Source organism: Magnolia sinica, chromosome 1, assembly GCF_029962835.1.
Source record: "Magnolia sinica isolate HGM2019 chromosome 1, MsV1, whole genome shotgun sequence".
NCBI lineage: Eukaryota > Viridiplantae > Streptophyta > Magnoliopsida > Magnoliales > Magnoliaceae > Magnolia > Magnolia sinica.
Window position 1 is genome coordinate 83,800,016 of NC_080573.1, and position 13,259 is coordinate 83,813,274.

Genomic DNA, 13,259 nt, shown 5'->3' on the forward strand with positions numbered 1-13,259 from the left:
TGATATGTTTCAAGTGTTATTTGCTAAGAAATCTTTTCAAATCTCCAAATACACCCCGCGGATTTTGTATAAATCACATATATGGGCTCTTAAGAGGAATGGCAATAACAGAGATGAACATTGCCCCTCACGCCGCTTTACCTTTGGAAAAAGGTGAAATCGACATACGACTCCTCATTAATGCAATATTTATTGCCTACACGTGTCAGCGAGCTGATAACCATATTTGGTCAATTCACCATATCACATCAGTGATAGCTGTACTTTATCGAAGTAAGGGTCAAACCCCGTGTTGACACATACTCTTATATCGTTTCCCACATAGTCACAATAATTCCCTAATAAACTCCTCTCGGCCAATATAAGTGTCATTTTGAATTCCTTTCCATTCTACACCTTCATTCCTTATTCTCTTCTGAGCAACTTTGAATTCCAACATTCCCTCAAGCAATGGTTGCCTCCTCATCTTCCAATCAATCGTTCCAGCAAAACGATCTAGTTATAATGATGGATGCTCTTGCTGATAACTGCATCAATAAGACAGTCTTTTAATGGCTCATTAGCAATTATTACTGCTTAGGTCCAGCGTTCACTCCAACAATGAAAGTTGAACAAGTGAGTATGATGGATCCTTTGTTTCCCCTCTGCCCTAGCGAGACCCTGCTGATTCAATCTGAATTTGTCCCCAATTCTGCTAATGCCTTGAAGAACCCTCAATCGTGGCCAAAGCCCCTTTCGGAATGGGGTGCTTGGTTTGCCCGCATCTCATCTCAACATTAGCCATCATAGAGAGCATCAGGCATTTATGAGAGTATCAAGCTCTCCGTTTTCAATTATCCATCAGAGTCATCTCTCCTCCTCACAGCTTCAACATTTTAGAATTCATCAACCAACACCTTTTTCTTTAACTATTGTCCCATGAGTCCAACCATTCTTAATATTACAGCTCTAACCCAACTTTCCCCTTTGGTGAAGCCGTTTATCCAAGTTTTGTGCATAAAGATACCAAGAACTTCTCGAATAAGGTTGGTGAAGCATATTCTCACTTCATGCAGGCTTACCATAACCTCAGTGGTTTGGTCAATTATGAGGAACACATTGTTTTCCTGCTTCTTTGAATTTGTTGGCATCTGCTTTGCGTGAACACCCTGCAAATAACCATCGAATATGTCTCTCTGGCTGAGGTCCTTGCCCAAGGTCAAAAAACTTGCCTTGGCGCCTTATGTACTCAACAACCTATACAGAGGAATCTACGAAGTTACCACCAAAGGTCTGTTTCTTAGAGGAGGACCGTTGTGGCTTCTCCAAATGTGTATGTATGAGTACATCCGTCCTTCTTGTCTGTACTGGCCCCGATTGAGCCCTTTCTTAGCTAATTAGAGTTGTTTATGTGTGCTCTATATGGGCACGCGTGGTACGATCAAACAATTTCTTAAGATATGTATAGTTATGGCTCAGAAAATAAAACCATAGTGTAGCATGTCACGCCCCAAACTCGGAAACTGGGCTCACAAAATTCCCAATCACAGAATCTGGCGCTGACAGCCTCCATAGAACCCCATTCTTGGCTTCCAACGCCCATTCGCCAGGTTCCGATCTTGGGATGCTATGAGGAGGATTTTCAATATCAGTTTGATTCATAATAAGTATAACCAAAGGCATAACCCACAAACAACAACCAAAAACTCCATCATATTTTCACTATGATCAAAAACTTTACAAGTACAGTGAGTATAAAGGGAAATACAATGCTAATGGACAAAAAGCTCCAAGATGATCTGTTATGCGCTCCTGCCTCAGCACTGCTGCGGTCCAACGTCATCTGCACACAACGGTCGTGCATAAGCTTATGGAAAGCTAATAGGGTGGTGTAAGTGTGTGCACAAGGTAGTAATGTAATTATGCAGTATCAGAGTTATGCGGAATATGTTGATGAATCCATGAATGCTATTAGTCGTACCAAGGACATGCGGTGCAAGGCATGAATGATGTCGGCCATACCAAGGTTATGCGGTGCGAAATGCAACTCAAGCATGTGAATCCTCATCTAAGTCCACATATCAATACAGCTCAACTTTAGAATATCACTAGGGTCTAGTACACTCCAACCAGATTGCCGCCCCATTGCACGCAATAAAGTGAATGGTAAAGACCTCACTAACCGCTTGCCAATATCGGGCTCGGCTCATCGATAGCGGATCCATTCCTCGAGCTGGTCAAACTCAGCCTAGCTTTGCCCCCTCCTCTCGGGGGGGTAAGTCCGCACCCCTTTTCAACCGACCACGACACAATGGAAAGCGCGACCGTCTGGTAATCGGCACTCGGCGCTCATGCACTCACTCGGTCTAGATGTTGGAGCAACCTCCTGGTACCATAAAGGTTTAGGAACTTTCACCCAGGGATATCTATAGCACCCCATGTAGAACAAGATTTTTAGTATCCAATCTTGCCAATCCACGATACGTTTGTGGAGGCTACGGCCCTGATGTCACTAGGGCGTACAGTAACCATATCATACAATGCGAATGCATGAATCACACTATCCAGTCATACAGCAATTCTTCGCGTATCGTGCGCTCATGTAAGGTAATACTGCCTATCCAAGAGCCCCTAAATAATTTGCCCAAAGGCATATGTTATGATCAGTCACTTCTCATATCAAGCATACATATGATGCATATGATCATGAATCATGGAACTATATTAAACATGTTATATGGTGATGGACGCTGTTCATAATGAAGATGGGCCTAGACGGCCTACAAGTATGGGCCTAACAATGGGCCCTAGGGAGAATTATAATGCGAACATTTAACCAACATTATTCTTACAATGTGGACGTCAAACCAACATTGCTCCCAAGGCACGATCGTCATAAACATCCTTACACAAACCATGGTAGAGTCACACATTGTAATGGACTTGTGTACATCCAATGGGGCCTCGACCCATGGGCCTTAGATACTACAAATGGGTCGTATAACATGGGCCTTATGTAAATCAAATCAGGCCCACCCTCACATATTTTTGAGATCCGTCCCATTCACAAGTTAACATAGAGATAGATGAAATGACAAAAAATATCAACTTAAATTGGAAACTATTATTGCCCTTAGAAGTTGAACGGTGGATGTCACGTCCACTATTTAAATGGTGGGGTCCACTTGAACTTTAGATCTGACTCATCCTTTTGCTCATGCCATAAAATCGTATCTCAAAATGTTTAGATGGTATGAATACAGCGTGTGCATCATGATGGGCCCCACCGTTCAAACAATGAAACATACATCAATGTGGGGTCTGTGGGCTTGCTGCCATAAAAAAGGGGCAGCTATATAGCTGTTACACATGCTGTAGCTAGGAAGGTAGAGGTGGGTCCCACATAGGGCCCACCATCATGTATATATTATATAATATAATATATAATATATATAATACAATATATACTATATATAATATAATATAATATATCCACGTCTAGGCCTTGGACGGCCTGGACAGTGCTACATACTATATACAATATATATATATATATATATATATATATATATATATATATATATATATATATATATATACTATACATGATATGTATTCAACATATCATATAATATAATATAATATAATCCTGATCATCCAGTCCCTGGACAGCCTGGACAGCACACACGTCCGGCATAGCCCCACATGGGGCCCACCATAATGTTTATTTTCCATCTAAATCTACTGAGAGTGAGGACCCAAAAGGTTTTAAATGGCAGCCACTCAATCCCACTGTTTCCTCTCGTGTGGGCCACCTGAGCTTCAGATGAGGCTGATTTTCGAAGGGCCTACCGCCCAAAAGAAGGCCCACCAGATGCACGGTGTGGATCGCCCAACCCACATCACGGTGGGGCCCACGGCTGGGGCCGTGGGTCTACTGCCCGTCCGCCCGTCCACCCATCGCACGCAGCAGGCGCTGCCTGCGCCTCTGACAGCACCAACGTCGGCTGCTACTTTATATTTATTTATTTATTTATTTATTTTTGTTTCCATGAGGTATTTCACCTGTGGGGCCTGCGTTGGAAGAATCCAACCCCACCATTGCTTTCCATATCTTAAGACAAGCCAAACAAGACTGATATTCAATATATTTTGGGGTATAGAAATAACAGGGGGATATTTCAACGGTAAATCCGATGTTTGCTATGCTATCGCCCGCCCGAAAGTCGGATTGGCCCCATCTTTCGACTCAACGCCTAAAATGAGCTTGGGAAAGGAATGGATGGTGTAGATTGAATATATACATCAAGGTGGGGCCTATATGAGTGGGCCACCCCATAAGCTTGGAAACAAGCTAATATTTGTGTTTTCCATTTTGTCTAGCGTCCCTGGACGCTGGACGGTTGGGCATTGCTCAAGCATTGAGGTGGGCCCTGCTTAGGTGGGCCACCAAATGATGGATGGTGTGGGTAAAACACATATAATGTGGGCCCCACTTCTAGATGTTTTGGATAAAATACATACCTCGTGGTGGGGTCCATCCGGGTGGGCCACACAACCACATCATCATCACATTAAAAAAATAGAAAAAGAGGGAGAGAGAGAGGAAAGGAGAGTGGGACACGCATGTGATGGAGGGACCCCGACACTATGGGCCCTCCATTGCAATCAATCATACATCAAGTGGGTCCCATAACACATGGGCCCAACAAATCAAAGATCAATGGTAGAGATCCCTTCTCTACCAAAATGGAAGGTCTAGATGACTTCTAGCCATGCAAAGAAAATAAACATCATGATGGGGTCCATGGAGAATGGCCCCATCATGGAATGATCATGTGGATCAAGGTGGGCCATCGGCCACACCTAGGGTCCAAAGTGAGATCCATACCATCAATCGGTAGGTCTCACTTGGCCCTTCATAAAAAAAAAAAGAAGAAATCTATGCCTAATAGAAGCATCCACCGTTCGATCTTCTTGCTCCATTGGCTTCCTTTGCTCCTTAGCTTTGATCCCAACGGAGGAGATGAAGTTTGGATGGTTGAGATGGGAGATGAGAGGGTAGGAAGTGGGCCACACACAAAGTTCTCATGGAGGAGAGAAATGACTTGGACATGCGGGTTTTCTCTTGCTTGGGAAAGTGAGTTTGAGAATGAGAGAAAGACTGTTGTAAAGAGAGGTGATGTGTGATGGAGTGATGGATGGGAGAGAGAGAGGGATGGGTGTGTAAGGCCTTTCTTAACTTTTGTGGTTGCTTGGTGTAAGAAAGGCATGGGTGGTGTAAGAACTTTTTGACTTTGGGGTTGCTTGGGGAAGGGTGAGAGGTGATGGTGTACCTGACATGTACTTGACATAATGGGATTGATTGATGTGACAAGTCATAGAGATTCTCTCAGAATTCGCACCCGCGGCATTTTCCTCGCACTGAACGTAGACCCACATCGCCTGACCAAGGTATCGGATCGACGCGTGAGTCATGACATCGGAACCGCAGCGACGACGCGGTCACAAGGGTACAAGTTTCAAGTTGAGTCAATTTAGGTTGACGGCGTGTGAATCAGGGTCACGCGCAAATGCCAATGAGGGTCGAAAGTTGTCGGAATTCGACCGGAAAGACCGCTGAAGTCTACGGAACGGTACGATCTAGGATACGGGGCTTACAACTCTCCCATCCTAATAAAAATTTTATCCTTGAAATTTACACAATCATCGCAACTAGGCATAATTCATGAGGAATAAGAAACATAATCATCATCATATAAAACCAAAGACAGTATACGAAATACAACACATAATCAATCATCAAAGAGATGGGGATATCACTCTCGAATCTTGGCCTCGCGCTCCCAAGAAGCCTCCTCAACAGAATAGTGACCCCACCGAACCTTCACTAATAGAATGACCTTGGTCCGGAGGACCTACTCCTTCCGATCAAGGATACGGACTGGCTACTTAATATACGAAGCGTCCTCACGAACCTCTAACGGCTGCCAATCAATAACAGGAATGATGTCTGACCCACACTTTCTCAACATAGAGACATGAACAATGTTGTGGACACCAGACAACTGAGATGGTAAGGCAAGCTGATAGGCCACGGTGCCAACGCGCCTAGTGATCTCAAAAGGTCTTATGAATATCGAGGCAAGCTCGCCCTTCGCTCCAAATCGCACTACGCCCTTCATGGGCGAGACCATGAGATACACATGGTCCCCCACATCAAACTCCAAGGGACGACACCGACGATTAGCAAAACACTTTTGTCGGCTCTAAGCTGTGCGCATCATCTGCCTGATGATATCAATAGCTTCTGATGTCTCCTACACAAGCTCGGGACCTAGGAGATAGCGCTCTCCAACCTCGGTCTAACAACTCGGTGATCAGCATGATCTGCCGTATAGTGCCTCAAATGGAGCCATGCCGATGGTCGCCTGATAGTTGTTATTATATGCGGACTCAGCCAATCACAGATGCTCATCCCAGTTACCCCCAAAATCAATCGCGCAGGCCTGAAGCATATCCTCAAGGATCTAGTTGACCCTCTCGGTCTAGCCATCGGTCTGCGGATGCTACGCGGTGCTAAGCTGCAAATCAGTCCCCATCACTCTCTGGAAGCTCCCCCAAAACTGAGACGTGAACCTCAGATCTCGGTCAGGAACGATCGAGACTAAACACCATGTAGCCTCACAATCTCCTCGACGAATAACCTCGGAAGTCGGTCCAAAGGCCAAGTCGCATGAATCAGAAGAAAATTGACGACTTTGTCAGACGATCAACAACTACCCAAATGGGGTCATGTCTGCGCTGAGTCCTCGGCAAGCCCACAATAAAATCTGTTGACATGTGCTCCCACTTCCACATCGGGACACTCAACGGCTGCAATAGACCTGGAGGTCTCTGATGATCGGCCTTGACACGTTGGCATGTGTCACACTCGGCCACAAAACTGGCGATCTGACGCTTCATCCTCACCCAAAAATACTGTCACCTCATATCGCGGTACATCTTCATCGAGCCAGGATGGATAGAAAACCGCGATTGATGTGCCTCGGTCATAAGATCTTTATGCAACTTAGGAATATCCGGGACACATAATTGGCCTCTGAAGCGAAGTCCACTGTCAGAACCAACCTGCCAATCTGCCTGACTCTCAGATGTTGCCTCTGCTCGGTAATCCTGTAACGACTCGTCTGCCTGCTGAGCCTCGATCACCCTTGCGATAAGAGAGGGTTGAATCAACAGGCTCAATAACTGCACAATAGAAGCCTGTAAGACAAACTCAAAGTCGTATTCTGCTATATCCTCAAGCATCCACCACTCCTGAATCAATATATGCACCACCAGGCCTAGTGCCTGACGGCTGAGGGCATCCGCCACCACGTTCGCCTTACCCGGGTGGTACTGGAGATCGAAATCATAGTCCTTCAAGAGCTCCATCTAGCGCCTCTGCCTTATGTTCAACTCAGACTGCGAGAAGAGGTACTTCAAGCTCTTGTGGTCAGAAAAGAACTCGAACCTAACCCCGTAGAGATAATGTCTCCACACCTTCAGTGCGAAGACAACTGCAGCCAGCTCTAAATCATGCGTGCAGTAGTTCAGTTCATGGACCTTGAGCTGATGAGACGTAAAGGCCACTGGTCTCCCGTGCTGCATCAGGATAGCACCCAAACCAGTATGCGAGGCATCGGTGAATACAATAAATGCTCGTCACTCTCAGAGGGAAGAGTGAGGACAGGAGCGGACGTGAGGCGGTCCTTCAACTCCATAAATGCTCGCTCGCAGGCGTCGCTTCAAATAAACTCCGCGCCCTTCCGAGTCAACTTGGTCAACGGGGCTGCAATACGAGAGAAGCCCTCAATGAAACGCCGGTAGTAGCCTGCTAAACAAAGGAAACTACGGATCTCGGACGCAGTCATGGGCTGGCCCCACTGACGCACTGCCTCAACCTTCGAGAGGTCCACTGCGACACCCTCCCTTGTCACCACGTGACCGAGGAACTTCACCTCCTCCTGTCAAAACTCGCACTTCTCCAGCGTCGCATATATCTAATGTGCGCAAAGGGTCTGTAACGTAACCTCTAAATGCTGCTCATGCTCCTCACGGGTCCTCGAATAGATCAGAATGTCGTCGATGAAGACTACAACAAACTGATCGAGATAAGGGTGGAAGACCTCATTCATCAACTACATGAACACTATGGGCACATTAGTCAGTCCGAAGGACATGACCTGAAACTCGAAATGACCATTACTCATCCTGAATGTTGTTTTCGGAATGTCCTCCTCTCAGACCCAAATATGATGATAATCGGAACGCAAGTCAATCTTCAAAAAGAACTGTGCACCCTGCAGCTGATCAAATAAATCATCAATCCTCGAGAGTGGATACTTGTTCTTGATCGTGACTTTGTTAAGCTCGCGGTAGTCTTACGCAGAGCCTCAATAAGCCATACTTCTTCCTCACGAAGAGTACCGGCGCTCCCCACGGTGAACTGCTCGGACGGATAAAGCCCAACTCGCGCAACTCGTCCAACTGCTTCTGCAGTTTCTGCTACTCCAACGGTGCCATATGATACGACGCCTTCGAAATAGGTGCGGTGCCGGGCACGAGATCAATTTGAAACTCGGTGAGTCGACGAGGTAATAATCCCGATATCTCCTGGAACACATCGAGAAAATCACAAATCATAGGTAACTGGTCGATGCTCACCGCTATGGGCTCCTCTATGGCACATGACATCAAACACGACAATGGCTCTCCTCTGGGCTCAGCAATGAACTGGAACTGCAGCAAGATGGGTATACAAAATGTGACTGTCCTCGCGAAGCAATACAATATGGTGTGGTACTCGGCAAGCCAATCTATGCCCAGGATGACGTCGAACTCGGACATCAGCAATGCAAATAGATCAGCAGATAAAAAGATATCCTCGACCAAAACGGGGCAAGATGAGAAAAATCGGCCCAACACTGTAGTCTTTCCCAAGGGAGTCGATACTGACAAGCCCTCACGAGCAGACTCCAATGGCAAACCAGTTGATCGGTAAAAACTCTTAGCCACAAAAGAATGCGATGCACTAGAATCAAACAACACACGTGTAATGCATGTAGATACTAAAAGTATACCCTCAACGACTCCTCCGGACGACTGTGGGTCCTGCTAAGCCACATAAAACCTAGCCTGAGCCAGCTAGGGAGGTGTCTGTCCCCTCTGAGCATGCTGTTGCTGCTGTCGTTGAGGTGGTCGAAACTTCTGCCTCTACTGCTGCGGCCTCGGAGGCTGGTGCTGATGCTGATGCTGAGGTGGTGGGGGCTGCTATCGCTGCTGCTGTGGGGGTCTCTGCTGCTGCTACGGTGGAGGCTGCTGTGGAGCTCTCTACTACTGTTGCTGCTGCTGGGGGTGAGGGCACTCCCACATATGGTGCCCCGTTACACCGCACCTAAAATAAGGGCCGGTGAACTACCTCGGAGGTGGTGCTAGAGGTGCTACTGGCGCTCGGAAGGTAAGTCGACCTGTGCGCCTCTGTTGTGGTCGACCCTGCTGGGAATCACTGGAAGGAGCCTGCCTCTTTCGGTCTCTCCTCTGACCGCAATCAGACTGAGAACCGGCCCACTCAGCCTCAAAAATCTGGGCCTTCTGTACTACTCCCTCGAAAGTAGGGAGCTCACGCCCAATAACAGGACCTCGAAGACCGTAACGTAAGTCATCCTCAAAGCGGCGGGCTCTCCGCTCCTCATCATCTACCAGTTATGGTGCAAATCTGGATAGCGCTACAAAAGGAGCGGCGTACTGAGCCACCGTCATATCACCCTGCACCAAGGCCTCAAACTCCAACGCCCACTGTCGTCGGATGTGATTAGGAAAGTACTATCGGTCAAACCGATCCACAAAATCCTCCCAAGTCCATACAAAATCGAAGCCTGCTGCTCGAGAGACTACTGTCCACCAGTGCTTAGCCTCACCATGGAGAAGAAATACGCTAATCGGACTCACTGCTCAGTCATGCATCCCATCGTATCGAATATCTTCTCCACATCGGAGCACCATCTTTCAGCTACCGTCGCGTCTGGCTCACCTTGGAAACGTGGGGGATCGAGCCATCGAAACTTTCAAAGGAGGGCACTCTCGCGCTCATGCTCTGCCTGGGCCGGTGAAACAATGGGGTGTCTACTCTGCCCCTGAAGTGCGGCCGTCATAGCCTGCAACATCTGTTGTAACTGGGAGGCACTTAAGGATACGGTCGGATCCGCACCGATCTCTGCTAGAGGAGCAACATCCTCAGGATGGGTGGTAGGAACCTCTGGTAAAGGAGCCGTATTTTCAGGCTGGGCAGTAGGAATCTCTGGTGGTGGAACGGGGATCGTAGGTGGTAGTGCGGGAGTCCCAGGTGGTGGAGTGGGAGTCGATTGGGTCATTCTCCTTCGTGGCAGCATGTCCTACAGGAAAGAGCGAAGGCGCCTATCACTTTGAAAACTATCGAAGGCACGCACGTTAAGGGTCTGAAATAAAAGATCACTAGGCTATCCGAACTTAAGACTTAATCATTCATAGTAGACATGTAATGTTGTTCTCGGTTATTCCCGAGTTATGCTCTAATACCAACTTCTATCATGCCCCAAACTCGGAAACCAAGCTCACAAAATTCTCGATCACTGAATCCGACGCCGACAGCCTCCGTAGAACCCCATTCTCGGCTTTCAGCGTCCATTCGCCAGGTTCCTATCCTGGGATGCTACGAGGAGGATTTGCAACATCATTTTGATTCGTAATAAGCATAACCAAAGGCATAACGCACAAACAACAACCAAAAACTCCATCATATTTCCACTATGATAAAAAACTTTATAAGTACAATGAGCATAAAGGGAAATACAATGGTAATGGATAAAAAACTCCAAGATGATCTGCTATGCACTCCAACCTCAGCGCTGCTATGGTCCAACGTCACCTGCACGCAACGGTCGTGCATAAGATTATGGAACGCTTAGAGGGTGGTGTAAGTGTGTGCACAAGGTAGTAATGTAATTCTATAGTATCAGAGTAATGCGGAATATGTTGATGAATCCATGAATGCTATTAGCCGTACCAAGGCCATGCAGTGCAAGGCGTGAATGATGTCGGCCATACTAAGGCCATGCGGTGTGAAATGCAACTCAAGCATGCGAATACTCATCTAAGTCCACATATCAATACAACTCAACTCTGGAATATCACTGGGGTCTAGTACTCTACAACCAGAGTGCCGTCCCATCGCGTGCAATAAGGTGAGTGGAAAAGACCTCACTATCCGCCTGCCAATATCGGGCTCGGCTCGTCGATAGCAGACCCATTCCTCGAGCTGTTCAAACTCAGCCTAGCTTTACCCCTCCTCTCGGGCGGGTAAGGCCGCACCCCCTTCCAACCGACCACGACACATTGAAAAGCGCAACCGTCTGGTAATCGTCACTCGGTGCTCATGCACCCACTCGATCTAGACGTTGGAGCAACCTCCTGGTACCATAAGGGTTTAGGAACTTTCACCCAGGGATATCTATAGCACCCCATGTAGAACAAGATTTTTGGTATCTAATCCTGCCAATCCACGATACGTCTGTGGAGGCTATGACCCTGATGTCACTAGGGAATACAGTAACCATATCACACAATGTGAATGCATGAATCACACTATCCAGTCATACAACAATCCTGCACGTATCGTGCACTCATGTAGGGCAACACCGCCTATCCAAGAGCCCCTAAATAATTTACCCAAAGGCATGTGCTATGATCAGTCACTTCTCATATCAAGCATACATATGATGTATATGATCATGAATCATAGAACTATATTAAACATGTTATATGGTGATGGACGTTGTTCATAACGAAGATGGGCTTAGACGGCCTACAAGTATGGGCCTAACAATGGGCCCTAGGGAGAATTATAATATGGATATTTAACCAATATTATTCTTACAATGTAGACGTCAAACTAGCATTGCTCCCAAGGCATGACTGTCATAAACATCCTTACACAAACCATGGTAGGGTCACACATTGTAATGGACTTGTGTACATCTAATTGGGCCTTGACCCAGGGGCCTTAGATACAACAAATGGGTAGTATAACATGGGCCTTATGTAAATCAAATCAGGCCCACCCTCACATATTTTTGAGATCCGTCCCATTCACAAGTTAACATAGAGATAGATGAAATGACAACAAATATCAACTTAAATTGGAAACTACTATTGCCCTTAGAAGTTGAACGGTGGATGTCACAGTCCACTATTTAAATGGTGGGGTCCACTTGAACTTTAGATCTGACTCATCCTTTTGTTCATGCCATAAAATGGTATCTCAAAATGTTTGGATGGTATGGATACAGCGTATGCACCATGATAGGCCCCACTGTTCAAACAATGAATGGTGTAAAATACATACATTAATGTGGGGCCTGTGGGCTTGCTGCCGTAAAAAAGGGCAGCTATATAACTCTTACACGTGCTGTAGCTGCACTAGGAAGGTAGAGGTGGGTCCCACGTAGGGCCCACCATCATGTATATGTTATATAATATAATATATAATATATATAATACAATATGTACTATATATAATGTAATATAATATATCCACGTCCAGGCCCTGGACAGCCTGGACAGTGTTACATACTATATACAATATATATATATACTATACATGATATATATACAATATATCATATAATATAATATATAAAATATAATATAATAAAATCCTGATCGTCCAGGCCCTAGACGGCCTAGACAGCACACACGTCAGGCGTAGCCCCACATGGGGCCCACCGTAATGTTTATTTTCCATCTAAATCTACTGAGAGTGAGGACCTAAAAGGTTTTCAATGGCAGCCACCCAATCCCACTGTTTCCTCTCGTGTGGGCCACTTGAGCTTCGGATGAGGTTGATTTTTGGAGGGCTCGCCGCCCAAAAGAAGGCCCACCAGATACACGGTGTGGATCGCCCAACCCACATCATGGTGGGGCCCACGGCTGGGGCCATGGGTCTGCTGCCCGTCCGCCCGTCCGCCCATCACACACGGCAAGCGCTGCCTGCGCCTCTGACAGCAGCAGCGTCGGCTGCTGCTTGATTTTTATTTATTTATTTATTTATTTTTGTTTTCCTGAGGTATTTCACTTATGGGGCCCGCATTGGAAGAATCCAACCCCGCCATTGCTTCCCATATCTCAAGACAAGCCAAAAAAGCCCAATATTCAATATATTTTGGGGTATAAAAATGACAGGAGGATATTTCAACGGTAAA